Source organism: Bos mutus, chromosome 3 (assembly GCF_027580195.1).
Source record: "Bos mutus isolate GX-2022 chromosome 3, NWIPB_WYAK_1.1, whole genome shotgun sequence".
Lineage (NCBI taxonomy): Eukaryota > Metazoa > Chordata > Mammalia > Artiodactyla > Bovidae > Bos > Bos mutus.
The window spans coordinates 12,645,872-12,662,323 of NC_091619.1; positions in this window are offsets into that span (position 1 = coordinate 12,645,872).

The window sequence follows — 16,452 nt, forward strand, 5'->3', positions numbered from 1 at the left end:
GGAGGTGGAGTCCAGGAATCTGCATTTCATACAAGTGTTCCAGACAATGGTCTCAGAGCCAAATTTGAAAATGACTTGCCTGGAACAGAGAAACAGAATGATAAATACTCCTGGGATCTCATCAGATAAGGGTTTCAACCTCTGCACCATTCTAGACCGTTGCCATAGCCAATGAGCAGAATCATGTTTCATTGGTTTTCCTTTTCTACCCACTACTGGATGTGCTGATCACTACAGGAGTGAGGTCTCCAGACCTGGATGAAAGGTGGCTCTCCCAGCATCGATAGCATGCTGCACGGACTGGGCAGCTTTCTTGGGTCATTCCTGAGGGACTCTGAGAGTCCATTTGGAACCTGGCCATGGCTCAGCTGTTCCCACTGAGGCAGGAGACAGGCATTTATAACTGGTCTCCTGTTTACATTTCTTGAGGCAAGAAAAAGATGGGCTTCAGGCCAGACACTTACAGCTAGCCACCTGTTTGCATTTCTCGAAATAGACAATAGGTGGGCTCCAGGTTAGATATCTACAACCAGCCTCGTGTTTGCTCTTCTAAATGGAACTAACAACTGAAACAGGATAAAAAGCCAAGTTTTGTCTCCTGTGGACACCCTAAGGTAACAGTTATGGCAGGAACATAGAGGAGCTAAACCTGTTTGAGTAAAAAATCAAGAGGTTATATATTTACCATCCTTGGGGCAAGAGAGACATTTCACATGTGCAGAAAGGCTCCTTGGGGTCAAAAAGAATGGTGTGCTGCTGCTGCTAAGTCGCTTCAGTCATGTCCGACTCTGTGCGACCCCAGAGATGACAGCCCACCAGGCTCCCCCGTCCCTGGAATTCTCCAGGCAAGAACACTGGAGTGGGTTGCCATTTCCTTCTCCAATGCATGAAAGTGAAAAGTGAAAGTGAAGTCACTCAATCGTGTCCGACTCTTAGTGACCCCATGGACTGCAGCCTACCAGGCTCTTCCATCCATGGGATTTTCCAGGCAAGAGTACTGGAGTGGGGTGCCATTGCCTTCTCCAAAAGAATGGTGTACTGCCCCATAATATGTGATGTTAATATGTGATTCCATAGGCCTCTCAACTGGAAATCCATCTTGGAAAACAGTTGTGTGTGCATGTTGGGAAGGGTTCTGGGGTAGGTCAGGTGTGGAAAAAGAAGCCAGATAATTGGCAGAAGATAAACAAAGATCTGAAGAACTGTCATATATAAATGATTTAACCACTTCTTTATTGTGCTCCCCCTCTCTAGGGGGTACACCTATACCCTTTCTCTTTGAGTATGCATTTCTCCCTTGCTTCCACCTTAAGAAACCATTCCTCTGTGTGCTGCCCCACTTGTTGTTGTGCTGTGCCTCTAATAATAAACTGAACCTGCATTTACAGTTTTTGCCTCCATAATAAATGCATTTTTCACTGGAGGAAAGAGCCCAGAAAAATAGCTTCTAGCCTCTAGCCCTTGCTGATCTGGTGGCTCAGTCTTCTAGTTTTCACCCAGGCTATCCAGGTTCAATTCCTGGGCAGGAAATTAAGTTCTCACTTCATGTCACCACTCACTGCTGGGTACCAAGATCACTCCCACAGTTCCATCAGTAGAGCCCATAAAAACTCACCCATGCCAACTCTTAGCCTGGGGCATCCAAACACAGCACTGTGAGTCCTTGGCTTTTTCTACAGAGAAGGATCTTTTAACATGTTGTAGTTAGCCTGTTTTCTGGTGCCATTCCATTTTTGGACCTGGATCTCTGGCAGTGATGCCACTCCAAACACGTGGTGACCTTCAGTCAGTTCAGTTCAGTCGCTCAGTTGTGTCTGACTGTGACCCCATGAACCGCAGCACGCCAGGCCTCCCTGTCCATCGCCAACTCCATTGAGTCAGTGATGCCATCCAACCATCTCATCCTCTGTCATCCCCTTCTCCTCCTGCCCTCAATGTTTCCCAGCATCAGGGTCTTTTCCAATGAGTCAGCTCTTCACATCAGGTGGCCAAAGTATTGGAGTTTCAGCTTCAACATCAGTCCTTCCAATGAACACTCAGGACTGATCTCCTTTAGGATGGACTGGTTGGATCTCCTTGCAGTCCAAGGGACTCTCAAGAGTCTTCTCCAACACCACAGTTCAAAAGCATCAATTCTTCAGTGCTCAGCTTTCTATATATACATGACCACTGGAAAAACCATAGCCTTGACTAGACGGACCTTTGTTGGCAAAGTAATGTCTCTGCTTTTTAATATGCTATCTAGGTTGGTCATAACTTTCCTTCCAAGGTGTAAGCGTCTTTTAATTTCATGGCTGCAATCACCAACTTCAGTGATTTTGGAGCCCCCCAAAATAAAGTCTCTCACTGTTTCCACTGTTCCCATCTATTCGCCATGAGGTGATGGGACTGGATACCATGATCTTCGTTTTCTGAATGTTGAGCTTTAAGCCAACTTTTTCACTCTCCTCTTTCACTTTCATCAAGAGGCTCATTAGTTCTTCTTCCCTTTCTGCCATAAGTGTGGTGTCGTCTGCATACCTGAGGTTATTGATATTTCTCCCGGCAATCTTGATTCTAGCTTGTGCTATATCCAGCCTGGCATTTCACATGATGTACTCTGCATGTAAGTTAAATAAGCAGGGTGACAATATACAGCTTTGATGTAGTCCTTTCCCAATTGGGAACCAGTCTGTTGTTCCATGTCCAGTTCTAACTATTGCTTCCTGACCTGCATACAGGTTTCTCAAGAGGCAGGTCAGGTGGTCTGGTATTCCCATTTCTTTCAGAATTTTCCACAGTTTATTGTGAACCACACAGTCAAAGGCTTTGGCATAGTCAATAAAGCAGAAATAGATGTTTTTCTGGAACTCTTTTGCTTTTTCCATGATCCAGTGGATATTGGCAATTTGATCTCTGGTTCCTCTGCCTTTTTTAAATCCAGCTTGAACATCTGGAAGTTCATGGTTCATGTTATTGCTGAAGCCTGGCTTGAAGAATTTTGAGCATTACTTTACTAGTGTGTGAGATGAGTGCAATTGTGCGGTAGTCTGAGCATTCTTTGGCATTGCCTTTCTTAGGGATTGGAATGAAAACTGACCTTTTCCAGTCCTGTGGCCACTGCTGAGTTTTCCCAATTTGCTGGCATATTGAGTGCAGCACTTTCACAGCATCATCTTTTAGGATTTGAAATAGCTCAATTGGAATTCCATCACCTCCACTAGCTTTGTTCGTAGTGATGCTTCCTAAGGCCCACTTGACTTCACATTCCAGGATGTCTGGTTCTAGGTGAGTGATCACACCTTCATTATCTGGGTCATGAAGATCTTTTTTGTACAGTTCTTCTGTGTATTCTTGCCACCTCTTCTTTTTTTTTTTATTTTATAAAATTATTTATTTATTTACTTTCTTTTGGTAGCAATTTTATTTATTTTTTATGTTTATTTATTTATTTATTTTACAATATTGTATTGGTTTTGCCATACATTGACTTGAATCTGCCATGGGTGTACACGTGTTCCCTATCCTGAACCCCCCTCCCATCTCCCTCCCCATTCCATCCCTCTGGGTCATCCCAGTGCACCAGCCCTGAGCACCCTGTATCATGCATAGATCCTGGACTGGTGATTCATTTCACATATGATAATTTACATGTTTCAATGCCCTTCTCCCATATCATCCTGCCTTGGCCCTCTCCCACAGAGTCCAAAAGACTGTTCAATACATCTGTATCTCTTTTGCTGTCTCACATACAAGACAAGAAAACGATGTTATCGTACCATCTTTCTAAATTCCATATATATGCATTAGTATACTGTATTGGTGTGTTTCTTTCTGGCTTACTTCACCTCTTCTTCATATCTTCTACTTCTGTTAGGTCCCTACCATTTCTGTCCTTTATAGAGCCCATCTTTGCATGAAATGTTCCCTTGATATCTATAAGAGATCTCTAGTCTTTCCCATTCTGTTGTTTTCCTCTATTTCTTTGCATTGATCGCTGAGGAAGGCTTTCTTATCTCTCCTTGCTATTCTTTAGAACTCTACATCAAATGGGTATATCTTTTCTTTTCTCCTTTGCTTTTCGCTTCCCTTTTTTCACAGCTATTTGTAAGGCCTCCTCAGACAGCCATTTTGCTTTTTTGCATTTCTCACTCTACCTACACTTATATCTTCTCCCCACCCTGTAACAAAGATACCTCCGCCATTTCAAGCCACCCCAGGACACCTCTTTGTGCCTTGCTCAATCTCGACCCACTACACGCCTACACATGCCACCCTAATCTGCCCCTCCCCAGTCTTCCCGCCTAACCCCAACTGCCCTTCCACACATCAACCCAATCCATACCTGTCTTGTCCCAATCCACACCTCCACACCTCCTCGCTCCACTTCACACCTACCTGCCTCACCCCAACCTGCCCTGCCACATGACTACCCTCCATACTCCAATCTGTCTCACCACATACCTATGAGCCTCAACCCAACATGCCCCTCCACACGCTTACCTGACATACTTTTACCTGCCATGTCACATGCTTACCAACCTCAACCTGCCCTGCCATGCAACTAACCAATTCACCACAACCCACCCACAATACGCCTATTTATCTTGCCTCAAGCCAAAGCTACAAATGCTTACTAACATTGTTCAACTCATCTTGCCACACACCTACAGCCTCGCCCCACTACAACCCTCCACATGTTTACATGTCTTGCACAAACCCGACTCACCACAAATCTAAATGCCTTGACAAACCTGCCTTGCCACACACCTACCTGCCTGACTCAATCCATCTCACCACATGTCTAATTGCCTCGCATCAAACTTGCTTTGCCAAATGCATACCTGCTTCTCCCAAATCTGCCCTGGCACATTCCTATTCCTACCACTTTAAGCCTCCCCACCACATACCTTCATGCTTTGTCCAAACCCAACAAAATACATGACTACCCTCCTCACCCTAACCTGCCAAGCCACACACCTTCCTGACTTGTTCAACCCACTTCGCCAGAGGGCTACCTGCCTCTTGTAAACCTGCTCTGACTCACATTCACCTGCCTTGTCCCAACCTGCTCTGCCACATGTCCACCAATTTTGCACCCAATTGCTCCACTGCTTACCTTGCTGCTTCACACCAACCTGGACAGCCTCACGTCTGCCTGCTTTGCCCCAACCCATCCTACCATGTGCCTATCCACCTCACCCCATTCATGCAACATACACCTACCTGCCTTGCCTCAATGAACCACTTATCTACATGCTGTGCTCACTCCAACCCATACTGCCACACACTTACAGTTTGTCCCTACCATCCTTGCCACATGCTTACACCCCTTAATGCAAGAAATACAACAACACATCTACCTTTCTCACCTCACCCTGCTTCATCTCATGCCTAAACACCATGCCACACCCTGGCCCACCACGTGCCTACCTGCCATGGGCGGAGCTCCTGCTCCCAGCACAGGGGAAGCAATTAAAGATGTAATACAACATCTCTTTATTTGTTTTTCATATTTGGGCCTTGTTCACTGAAACTTGGTCTCCCCATGTTCTTTCTCTCACCTTCTGGCTGAATTATTCAGCCTCTTTTCTCCACTAAATCTTCTCATTGAGCTATCCTTATTTAACCACTCTTTATATCCTTAATTAACATTTAATTAAGCAATTGTTTCCTGATCCTCGCCGACGCTGTCCCCGCTTCGAATTCCCTGGATCCACCGGGGCTGGACCCCGGCACCTACCCACCCTGCCCCAGTGCATGCCACCACACAGCTTCACTCTAACCTGCCTTGCCACACCCCTACCTATCTCACCCCTACGAGGACTTTGAAATGGTTATCCATGTTGCCCAAACCCTACCTACGACCTGCCTACTCATCTAACCTAACCTGCCCTGCCTATGCTTACATGCTTCACTGAAATCATCCCACCACACACCTACCCAACTCACCCCAACCCACCTGCAAGATGAGTACCCACCTCACTTCAAATTGTCCCACCCATGCCAACTACCTCACACCAACTCACACCACCACACCCCTACCCACCTCATTTCAACCAGCCCTGCGACGTGCCACTTGCCTTATCCCAATCCTCCTTGCTGAACACCAGCCTGCCTTGTCCCAACCCACTGCATCACACTTCCTACATATGTTGCCCCAACCAGCCCTGCAACATGAACAGCTAGCCACTTTGCCCCAGATTACACAACTTCACTGCTACACCTCACTGCTTCATTTCACTACACCTCACAACTCACCCTGTCAAACTAATAGCCACCTGTCCTTAACCCATTCCACCACATGTCTACCAGCTTCACCCTAAACCACACTGCTTCACACCTAGAGCCACGCCAAACATGCACCTCCATATGCCTACCCACATTGTCTCAACCTGCCCAACCACATGCTGTTGAACCACTCAACAATCTTCCCTGCCACACACCTACCCTCCTCTCTTTAACCCACCCGTCACACGCCTACAGACACCACACTAACCTGCCCTGTAACATGACTACCCAGATCCACAAGCCTACCTGCCTTGCCCCAGCCTACTCAATTACACATCTGACTGCCTCACTCAAGCTGCCTTGCTATGCACCATTTTCAGCCCAACCTGCCTTGTCACACACCTATCCATCTTGCCCAATTCCTTTGTCAGACAGTCACACAGCTTGCTTGAACAGGTCCAAGAGATGTGTTGGGTACACATCTCATGTATACCCATCTGTTGGGTATACATGAGATGTGTACCCAACTCATATGGACTCATCCCTCCACACACCTACCCAACTCACCCAACACACCCTGCCACAGGCCTAACCACTGTACCCCAACCCGCCTGGCACATGCCTAACTACCTCACCATAAGCCACCCCGCCATATGCTTAACTGTTTTGAACCAACATGCCCAACCACTTGTTCGCCCTCACCACATGAAACTGCCCCTCCACATGCATATTCAGCCTGCCCAACAAGTACCACTGCAAGCAAACTGTCTCACTCCAAGCCGACCTGCTACAGGTCTACTTTACTTACCTTACTGCCTGAGCACACGCCTGTCTGCCTTGTCTCAACTCGGCTCTCCACATGCCTAGCCCCTTATCACAACCCACCCCTTAAAATGTGTACCTGCCTTGCCTCAGTGTACCCCTTGACACATATACCTGCCTTGCTGGTAACCGCCCTGCCATACACCTACCTGCCTCTTGCCAAATCACTCCAACTCATGCCAGCCGCCTCTTCCAATCCTGCCACATATCTAACAGCCTCACCCCAACCCATCCCACCACACTCCGACATGCCTCATCCCAACCTGCTCCACTACCCATTTACCCGCCACGCCCCAACCTGCCCTATGACATGACTTCATGCCTCATTCCAACCATCCCCCCACACATGTGCCCATCTGTCTTCAACCTGAGCTGCCACACACCTACTTGCCCATCCCTATCCCACACCACCACATGCCTACACCGGCCACCCTAATTTGCCTCACAATAAGCTTATCCACCTTGTCCTTGAACTGAACTGACTGAATGAAACTGACAACTACAACAACAGAGGGGAAAAAAGGAAAAAAAAATCCAGAAGCAACTGAGTTCAGTTCAGTTCAGTCGCTCAGTCGTGTCCGACTCTTTGCGACCCCATGAATCGCAGCACCCCAGACCTCTCTGTCCATCACCAAATCCCGGAGTTCACTCAGACTCACATCCATCGAGTCAGTGATGCCATCCAGCCATCTTATCCTCTGTCGTCCCCTTCTCCTCCTGCCCCCAATCCCTCCCAGCATCACAGTCTTTTCCAATGAGTCAACTCTTTGCATGAGGTGGCCAAAGCACTGGAGTTTCAGCTTTAGCATCATTCCTTCCAAAGAAATCCCAGGGCTGATCTCCTTCAGAATGGACTGTTTGGATCTCCTTGCAGTCCAAGGGACTCTCAAGAGTCTTCTCCAACACCACAGTTCAAAAGCATCAATTCTTCAGCGCTCAGCCTTCTTCACAGTCCAACTGTCACATCCATACACGACCACTGGGGAAACCATAGCCTTGGCTAGATGGACCTTTGTTGGCAAAGTAATGTCTCTGCTTTTGAATATGCTATCTAGGTTGGTCATAACTTTCCTTCCAAGGAGTAAATGTCTTTTAATTTCGTGGCTGCAGTCACCATCTGCAGTGATTTTGGAGCCCCCAAGAATGAAGCAACTGAAGAACATGTCAAAATGTAAGAATAATAAATGTCTTTCTTGAGTCTCTGCTGTCAGTGTCCTTTCCTCACTGAGAGTCGCAGTCCACCTCATTTCCTTAGGATGCCCTCCAACACTGGGCTGGTCTCTGGACCTGCTGTGCAGGCAACTCAGACTCTAATCTGTTCCTACTCCTGTGTGTTCTAGCCTCCAAGGTCCACACTGTCAGAACTAGTGCATTTTCTTTTGTTAGAACTCTCATTGTCCTTTCATATATTCCATAGACACAGAGTCTGCCTAGTTGATCATGTGGATTTAATCTAAAGCTTGTACAGCTGGTGGGAAGTTTAGGTCCTCTTCTTTTACCACACTGCCCCTGGGTTTCAACTGTGGTTTTATCGCCACCTCTGCACATGGATCATTCACAGGGGTTTGCTCCTGAGGCTGTTCTGGAAGCCTTGGGTGTGCCCCAACGAGGGCCACTTGTGGAGCTGGTGCAGCTGCTTGGATCATAGGGGCACTGGCAGCACCAGGTACTCAGGGGAGCTGGTGGCTAGGGCAGCAGGAAATATGGTGCTCTAGAAGGGTATAGCAACCCGTTCACTATTCTTGCCTGGAGAATCCCATGGACAGAGAAGCCTGGCAGGTCACAGTCCACAGGATCATAAACAGTTGTATATGACCAGAGTGACGTGGCATGCATAGATGCAGAGCTCTTTCTAGCCTCTAGCATCTCTGTCCCAGTGCAAATCATGCATAGAGGTGGTGCAGTTACTTAGATCACAGGGATCCTGGCAATGCTGACTACCAGCGGCTATTGTTACAGGAGATCTGGCACTCTTAGGGCTTTTCCTAGCCTGTGGCATATCTGCCCTAGTGAGAATTGAGTGGCACAGCTGCTTGGGTTGTGGGGACCCTGACTTCACCAAGTGTTTCAGGAACATGGACTGCCTTGGCCACAGGAACTATGGCCCTATTACGGTCTTTTTCTAGACTCTGGCAGCTGGCAACCAGAAGGCCTCTTTGTCCAGTCTTCTGTTGCTCTGCCTATGCAGGCATTTAGAGGTCGCCCCTGGCTGGGGTCTTCTCTGTTGCTCAACACAACAGGAACATAAAGGGGCACTGCTGAATGGGATTCTACCCTGGTGTTCAGTATGTCAAGGTGCTTGAAGGGCCAACCTTTCTACTGTTCAGCTGCTAGTACTGGCATGTGGGGAGAAAGATGTTACAGTGATGGCTCCACACCCTACATGCGATTCAGCAGTACTGCCTTGCTTCCATGGATACCTGGTTTTCCCCCACAGGTATTTCCCACCACAATCTCCTCCCCCACATCTTTGTGGGTCATCTCCACAGTCAACAGCAGACTGTGCCCTGGGATTGCTCCACAACCCCTGCACTCCAGCTCCCAGCTGCTGTGTCTTTCAGGGGGCCCATGTCCTTATCCAGGGTACATATGACTGCAGCAAGGATTGTCTGTGTGGTTCTCATTCTATTTAGACTGTCACAAATCAGTTGCTTCACTGTGAGCCTCATATGCTTCTCCTCTATTCCAAACAATTGCTCCAGTGTGAGGATTGGAACCTGCTTCTTTTCCCTAACCTGCCGATGGCAGGTCCAGTCCTACTAACTCTCCTTTTTTTCCACCTACTGCCTTCATTCTACAGAGTTTTGCATGATTCTATATTGTCTTCTCCACTGGTCAGGTACTCCTGCCTGCTCTCAGCTGGTGTTCTGCAAGCACTTCTGTGTCTGAAGGTGTATTCCTGATGTATCCGTGGAGAGATGTATTCCTCATCCACCTACTCCTCCACCATTTTGTTCCTCCTCAAGTAACTTTCAATCTGAAAATATCTAGTTTTCAGAGGTAGAAAATACAGCTTTTGCCAATGGGTTTGGATTTCCAGGTTCACACACAGCAAGTTCCTCAGGACTTTAGAGACACACAGAGGACACACTGGATCCTTCTACATGAATGATTGTCTGAGCAGAGTTTTGTGACTAGGGAGTACTATACCTATACTAACCTGGTTAGGTGAAAATGTACTCTGAGAAGACCTCCCAACAAGCATATTTAAGCAGCACGTTTCTTTCAGAAAATTCAAGGGTTAAACTAAATAAGTTGTTGAACTGAATAAAAGAAAAGCAATCAAAGTGTTTTTCAAGTAATTTTCAGTCTAAAATCACCAACTTTTCACAGGCAGAAAATACAGCTTTAGCCAAGAGGCTCGGATTTCCAGGTTCACACGTAGCATATTTCTTTTCTTTTCTTTTTTATTTATTTATTTTTTTTGCAGCCATATATGGCATTTTTATTTATTTATTTTTTAATTTTATTTTTAAACTTTACAATATTGTATTAGTTTTGCCAAATATCGAAATGAATCCGCCACAGGTATACCTGTGTTCCCCATCCTGAACCCTCCTCTCTCCTCCCTCCCCATACCCTCCCTCTGGGTGGTCCCAGTGCACCAGCCCCAAGCATCCAGTATCGTGCATCGAACCTAGACTGGCGACTTGTTTCATACATGATATTATACATGTTTCAATGCCATTCTCCCAAATCTCCCCACCCTCTCCCTCTCCCACAGAGTCCATAAGACTGATCTATACATCAGTGTCACTTTTGCTATCTCATACACAGGGTTATTGTTACCATCTTTCTAAATTCCATATATATGCGTTAGTATACTGTATTGGTGTTTTTCTTTCTGGCTTACTTCACTCTGTATAATAGGTTCCAGTTTCATCCACCTCATTAGAACTGATTCAAATGTATTCTTTTTAATGGCTGAGTAATACTCTGTTGTGTGTATGTACCACAGCTTTCTTATCCATTCATCTGCTGATGGGCATCTAGGTTGCTTCCATGTCCTGGCTATTATAAACAGTGCTGCGATGAACATTGGGGTACACGTGTCTCTTTCCCTTCTGGTTTCCTCAGTGTGTATGCCCAGCAGTGGGATTGCTGGATCATAAGGCAGTTCTATTTCCAGTTTTTTAAGGAATCTCCATACTGTTCTCCATAGTGGCTGTACTAGTTTGCATTCCCACCAACAGTGTAAGAGGGTTCCCTTTTCTCCATACCCTCTCCAGCATTTATTGCTTGTAGACTTTTGGATCTCAGCCATTCTGACTTGCGTGAAATGGTACCTCATAGTGGTTTTGATTTGCATTTCTCTGATAATGAGTGATGTTGAGCATCTTTTCATGTGTTTGTTAGCCATCTGTATGTCTTCTTTGGAGAAATGTCTATTTAGTTCTTTGGCCCATTTTTTGATTGGGTCATTTATTTTTCTGGAGTTGAGCTGTAGGAGTTGCTTGTATATTTTTGAGATTAGTTGTTTGTCAGTTGCTTCATTTGCTATTATTTTCTCCCATTCTGAAGGCTGCCTTTTCACCTTGCTTATAGTTTCCTTTGTTATGCAGAAGCTTTTAAGTTTAATTAGGTCCCATTTGTTTATTTTTGCTTTTATTTCCAATATTCTGGGAGGTGGGTCATAGAGGATCCTGCTGTGATGTATGTCGGAGAGTGTTTTGCCTATGTTCTCCTCTAGGAGTTTTATAGTTTCTGGTCTTACGTTGAGATCTTTAATCCATTTTGAGTTTATTTTTGTGTGTGGTGTTAGAAAGTGTTCTAGTTTCATTCTTTTACAAGTGGTTGACCAGTTTTCCCAGCACCACTTGTTAAAGAGATTGTCTTTAATCCATTGTATATTCTTGCCACCTTTGTCAAAGATAAGGTGTCCATATGTGCGTGGATTTATCTCTGGGCTTTCTATTTTGTTCCATTGATCAATATTTCTGTCTTTGTGCCAGTACCATACTGTCTTGATAACTGTGGCTTTGTAATAGAGCCTGAAGTCAGGAAGGTTGATTCCTCCAGTTCCATTCTTCTTTCTCAAGATAGCTTTGGCTATTCGAGGTTTTTTGTATTTCCATACAAATTGTGAAATTATTTGTTCTAGCTCTGTGAAGAATACCATTGGTAGCTTGATAGGGATTGCATTGAATCTATAAATTGCTTTGGGTAGTATACTCATTTTCACTATATTGATTCTTCCAATCCACGAACATGGTATATTTCCCCATCTATTAGTGTCCTCTTTGATTTCTTTCACCAGTGTTTTATAGTTTTCTATATATAGGTCTTTAGTTTCTTTAGGTAGATATATTCCTAAGTATTTTATTCTTTCCGTTGCAATGGTGAATGGAATTGTTTCCTTAATTTCTCTTTCAGTTTTCTCATGATTAGTGTATAGGAATGCAAGGGATTTCTGTGTGTTGATTTTATATCCTGCAACTTTACTATATTCATTGATTAGTTCTAGTAATTTTCTGGTGGAGTCTTTAGGGTTTTCTGTGTAGAAGATCATGTCATCTGCAAATAGTGAGAGTTTTACTTCTTCTTTTCCAATTTGGATTCCTTTTATTTCTTTTTCTGCTCTGATTGCTGTGGCCAAAACTTCCAAAACTATGTTGAATAGTAATGGTGAAAGTGGGCACCCTTGTCTTGTTCCTGACTTTAGAGGAAATGCTTTCAATTTTTCACCATTGAGGATAATGTTTGCTGTGGGTTTGTCATATATAGCTTTTATTATGTTGAGGTATGTTCCTTCTATTCCTGCTTTCTGGAGAGTTCTTATCATAAATGGATGTTGAATTTTGTCAAAGGCTTTCTCTGCATCTATTGAGGTAATCATATGGCTTTTATTTTCCAATTTGTTAATGTGGTGTATAACATTGATTGATTTGCGGATATTGAAGAATCCTTGCATCCCTGGGATAAAGCCCACTTGTTCATGGTGTATGATCTTTTTAATGTGTTGTTGGATTCTGCTTGCTAGAATTTTGTTAAGGATTTTTGCATCTATGGTCATCAGTGATATTGGCCTGTAGTTTTCTTTTTTTGTGGGATCTTTGTCATGTTTTGGTGTTAGGGTGATGGTGGCCTCATAGAAGAATGAATTTGGAAGTTTACCTTCCTCTGCAATTTTCTGGAAGAGTTTGAGCAGGATAGGTGTTAGCTCTTCTCTAAATTTTTGGTAGAATTCAGCTGTGAAGCCGTCTGGACCTGGGCTTTTGTTTGCTGGATGATTTTTGATTACAGTTTCAATTTCCGTGCTTGTGATGGGTCTGTTAAGATTTTCTATTTCTTCCTGGTTTAGTTTTGGAAAGTTGTACTTTTCTAAGAATTTGTCCATTTCTTCCAAGTTTTCCATTTTATTGGCATATAATTGTTGATAGTAGTCTCTTATGATCCTTCACACGTAGCATATTTCTGAAGCATGTAGAGACACAGACAAGACACACTGGATCCTTCTAGAGAACGGTTGTTTGAGCAGAGAGTTCTGTGATTAGTTAGTACTATACCTGTAACTACCCTGGTTAGGTGAAAATGTACTCTGAGGTGACCTCCTAACAAGGAGTTGGAAGAAGAGTGTTTCTTTCACAAAATTCACTGATTAAACTAAGGAACTTGTTGCACTGAATAGAAAAAAAAAAAAAAAACAACAACAGCACACCAACAACCAAAGAGTTATTTCAGTAACTTTCAGTCTGGAACTTTCACAGGCAGAAAATACATCTTTTGTCCATAGAATCAGATTTCCAGGTTCACATACAGCATGTTCCTGAGGGTTTTAGAGACACACATAAGACACACTGGATCCTTCTGTGAGAACACTTTTTTTTTTGAGCAGAGAGAGTTCTGTAATTAGTTGGTACTATCAGATCAGATCAGTCGCTCAGTCGTGTCCGACTCTTTGCAACCCCATGAATCGCAGCACGCCAGGCCTCCCTGTCCATCACCAACTCCCAAAGTTCACTCAGACTCACGTCCGTTGAGTCAGTGATGCCATCCAACCATCTCATCCTCTGTCGTCCCCTTCTCCTCCCGCCCCCAATCCCTCCCAGCATCAGAGTCTTTTCCAATGAGTCAACTCTTCGCATGAGGTGGCCAAAGTACTGGAGTTTCAGCTTTAGCATCATTCCTTCCAAAGAAATCCCTGGGCTGATCTCCTTCAGAATGGACTGGTTGCATCTCCTTGCAGTCCAAGGGACTCTCAAGAGTCTTCTCCAACACCACAGTTCAAAAGCATCAATTCTTCGGCGCTTAGCCTTCTTCACAGTCCAACTCTCACATCCATACATGACCACAGGAAAAACCATAGCCTTGACTAGACGAACCTTTGTTGGCAAAGTAATATCTCTGCTTTTGAATATGCTATCTAGGTTAGTCATAACTTTCCTTCCAAGGAGTAAGCGTCTTTTAATTTCATGGCTGCAGTCACCATCTGCAGTTATTTTGGAGCCCAGAAAAATAAAGTCTGCCACTGTTTCCACTGTTCCCCCATCTATTTCCCATGAAGTGATGGGACCAGATGCCATGATCTTAGTTTTCTGAATGTTGAGTTTTAAGCCAACTTTTTCACTCTCCTCTTTGACTTTCATCAAGAGGCTCTTTAATTCTTCTTCAGTGTCTGCCATAAAGGAGGGTGTCTTCTGCATATCTGAAGTTATTGATATTTCTGCTGATAATCTTGATTCCAGCTTGTTCTTCATCCAGCCCAGCATTTTTCATGATGTACTCTACCATAGTTATAAGACCCTAAATCAGTGATTCCCCCTCCTATACTGTTGGTGAAAATGCAAGCTGGTATGGCCATTATGGAAAACAGTATGGAGGTTCCTCTGAAAGTTAAATATAGAATTACCATACGGTCCAGCAATCCCCACACCTGAAAATAAACCTGGACAAAACTTTAATTCAAAAATGTACATGAACATCTATGGTCACAGAAGAACTGTTCACAACAGCCAAAACATGGAAGCAACCTAAATGTCCATTGACAGATGAATGGATATAGAATATGTGGTACATATACAGTGGAATGTTACTCAGCCATAAAAAAGGAATGCAATAGTGCATTTGCTGCAATATGCATGCAGCTAGAGATTATCACACTGTTAGGCAGTTAGAATAGGAAAAAGGAGTCCAGAGTGGCAGTGGCTAAAAGACAAGGAAGGGAAAAGCCTGCAAAAATAGAACAAAGGAAAGTCCAAAGACTGGCATGAGGACCTCAGGTAGAACGAAGAGCACTCCTGGCTGACCCAATTTACATACGGCAGGCCCAGGGGAAGGAAAAAACATACAAAAAGAGCCAAAGGACTGGGGCTCTCTCTTGCACACATGTGCATACGGTCTCTGTCTCCCCTTCACGTCTTTTGGGTCAGCATGCCCTCACTCCTCGAGGATGTATTTTCCTTTATTTTCTAAATAAAACTGAGCTGTAACACAGAGCTGTAACACTGTCCAAGAGCTGTGATGCACCAAGGGCTTTAATGTCCATCACTTCAAATTTTTGTTGTGACGAGATAGAACCGAGGAAATTACACTCCCCTAACATCTGTGGTGCCGTGACTCTGATTTAACCTGGCTGAAACAGCCTTGGCGTGGCCCCAGCAAGGAGGAGGCCAAGCACAGCAGGAGCCCAACTTGGGGAAAGCTCTTGCAGTGGAAGCGCAACACGAAGAAAACCCAGCACAGGGGAAATGACAAGAAGCCCAGCGTGCTGGAAACCAGTACAGCAAAAAACGAACTCAGCAGAAAGCTCACGTGGCTCAGTCTCAGATTTGAAAAGACCACCACCTTCCCTGGTGGCTCAGAGGTTAAAGCATCTGCCTGCAATGTGGGAGACCTGGGTTCAATCCCTGGGTCAGGAAGATCCCCTGGAGAAGGAAATGGCAACCCACTCCAGTATTCTTGCCTGGAGAATCCCATGGATGGAGGAGCCTGGTAGGCTGCAGTCCATGGGGTTGCAAAGAGTTGGAGATGACTGAGTGATTTCCTCAATCCCCTGCCTGGGGATTTGATCTCCAGGAGACTGTCACACCTCAGCTTGCCTGGGGATCTGCACCCTGACCCAGGGATGCCTGACTCTTAGGTTGCAACAGTACTGGGTAGGATAAGTCTCAAAAAGACTCACCCCTAAGGAAGTCCACCCATGGAAATAGAAGGAAGCCTATTACTTGTGGACTATGCCCAGTCTCAGCAATAACTCAGGAGCCCAATGAGAACCCCATTGCCTTTTTTGGAAAGGCTGAAAGAGGCCCTCCAGAAGATTACCAATCTGGACTTCCTGTCCCAATGTGCATTAGACATCAGGATAAAGTTACAACTATAGCAGCAGGACCCTGCTGCCTCTTTAGATGAGATGGTCCAAACAGCCACCAATACCTTTTATAACACAGAACAGAAGGCCAAGGCCCAGGAGAGGGAGAAAAG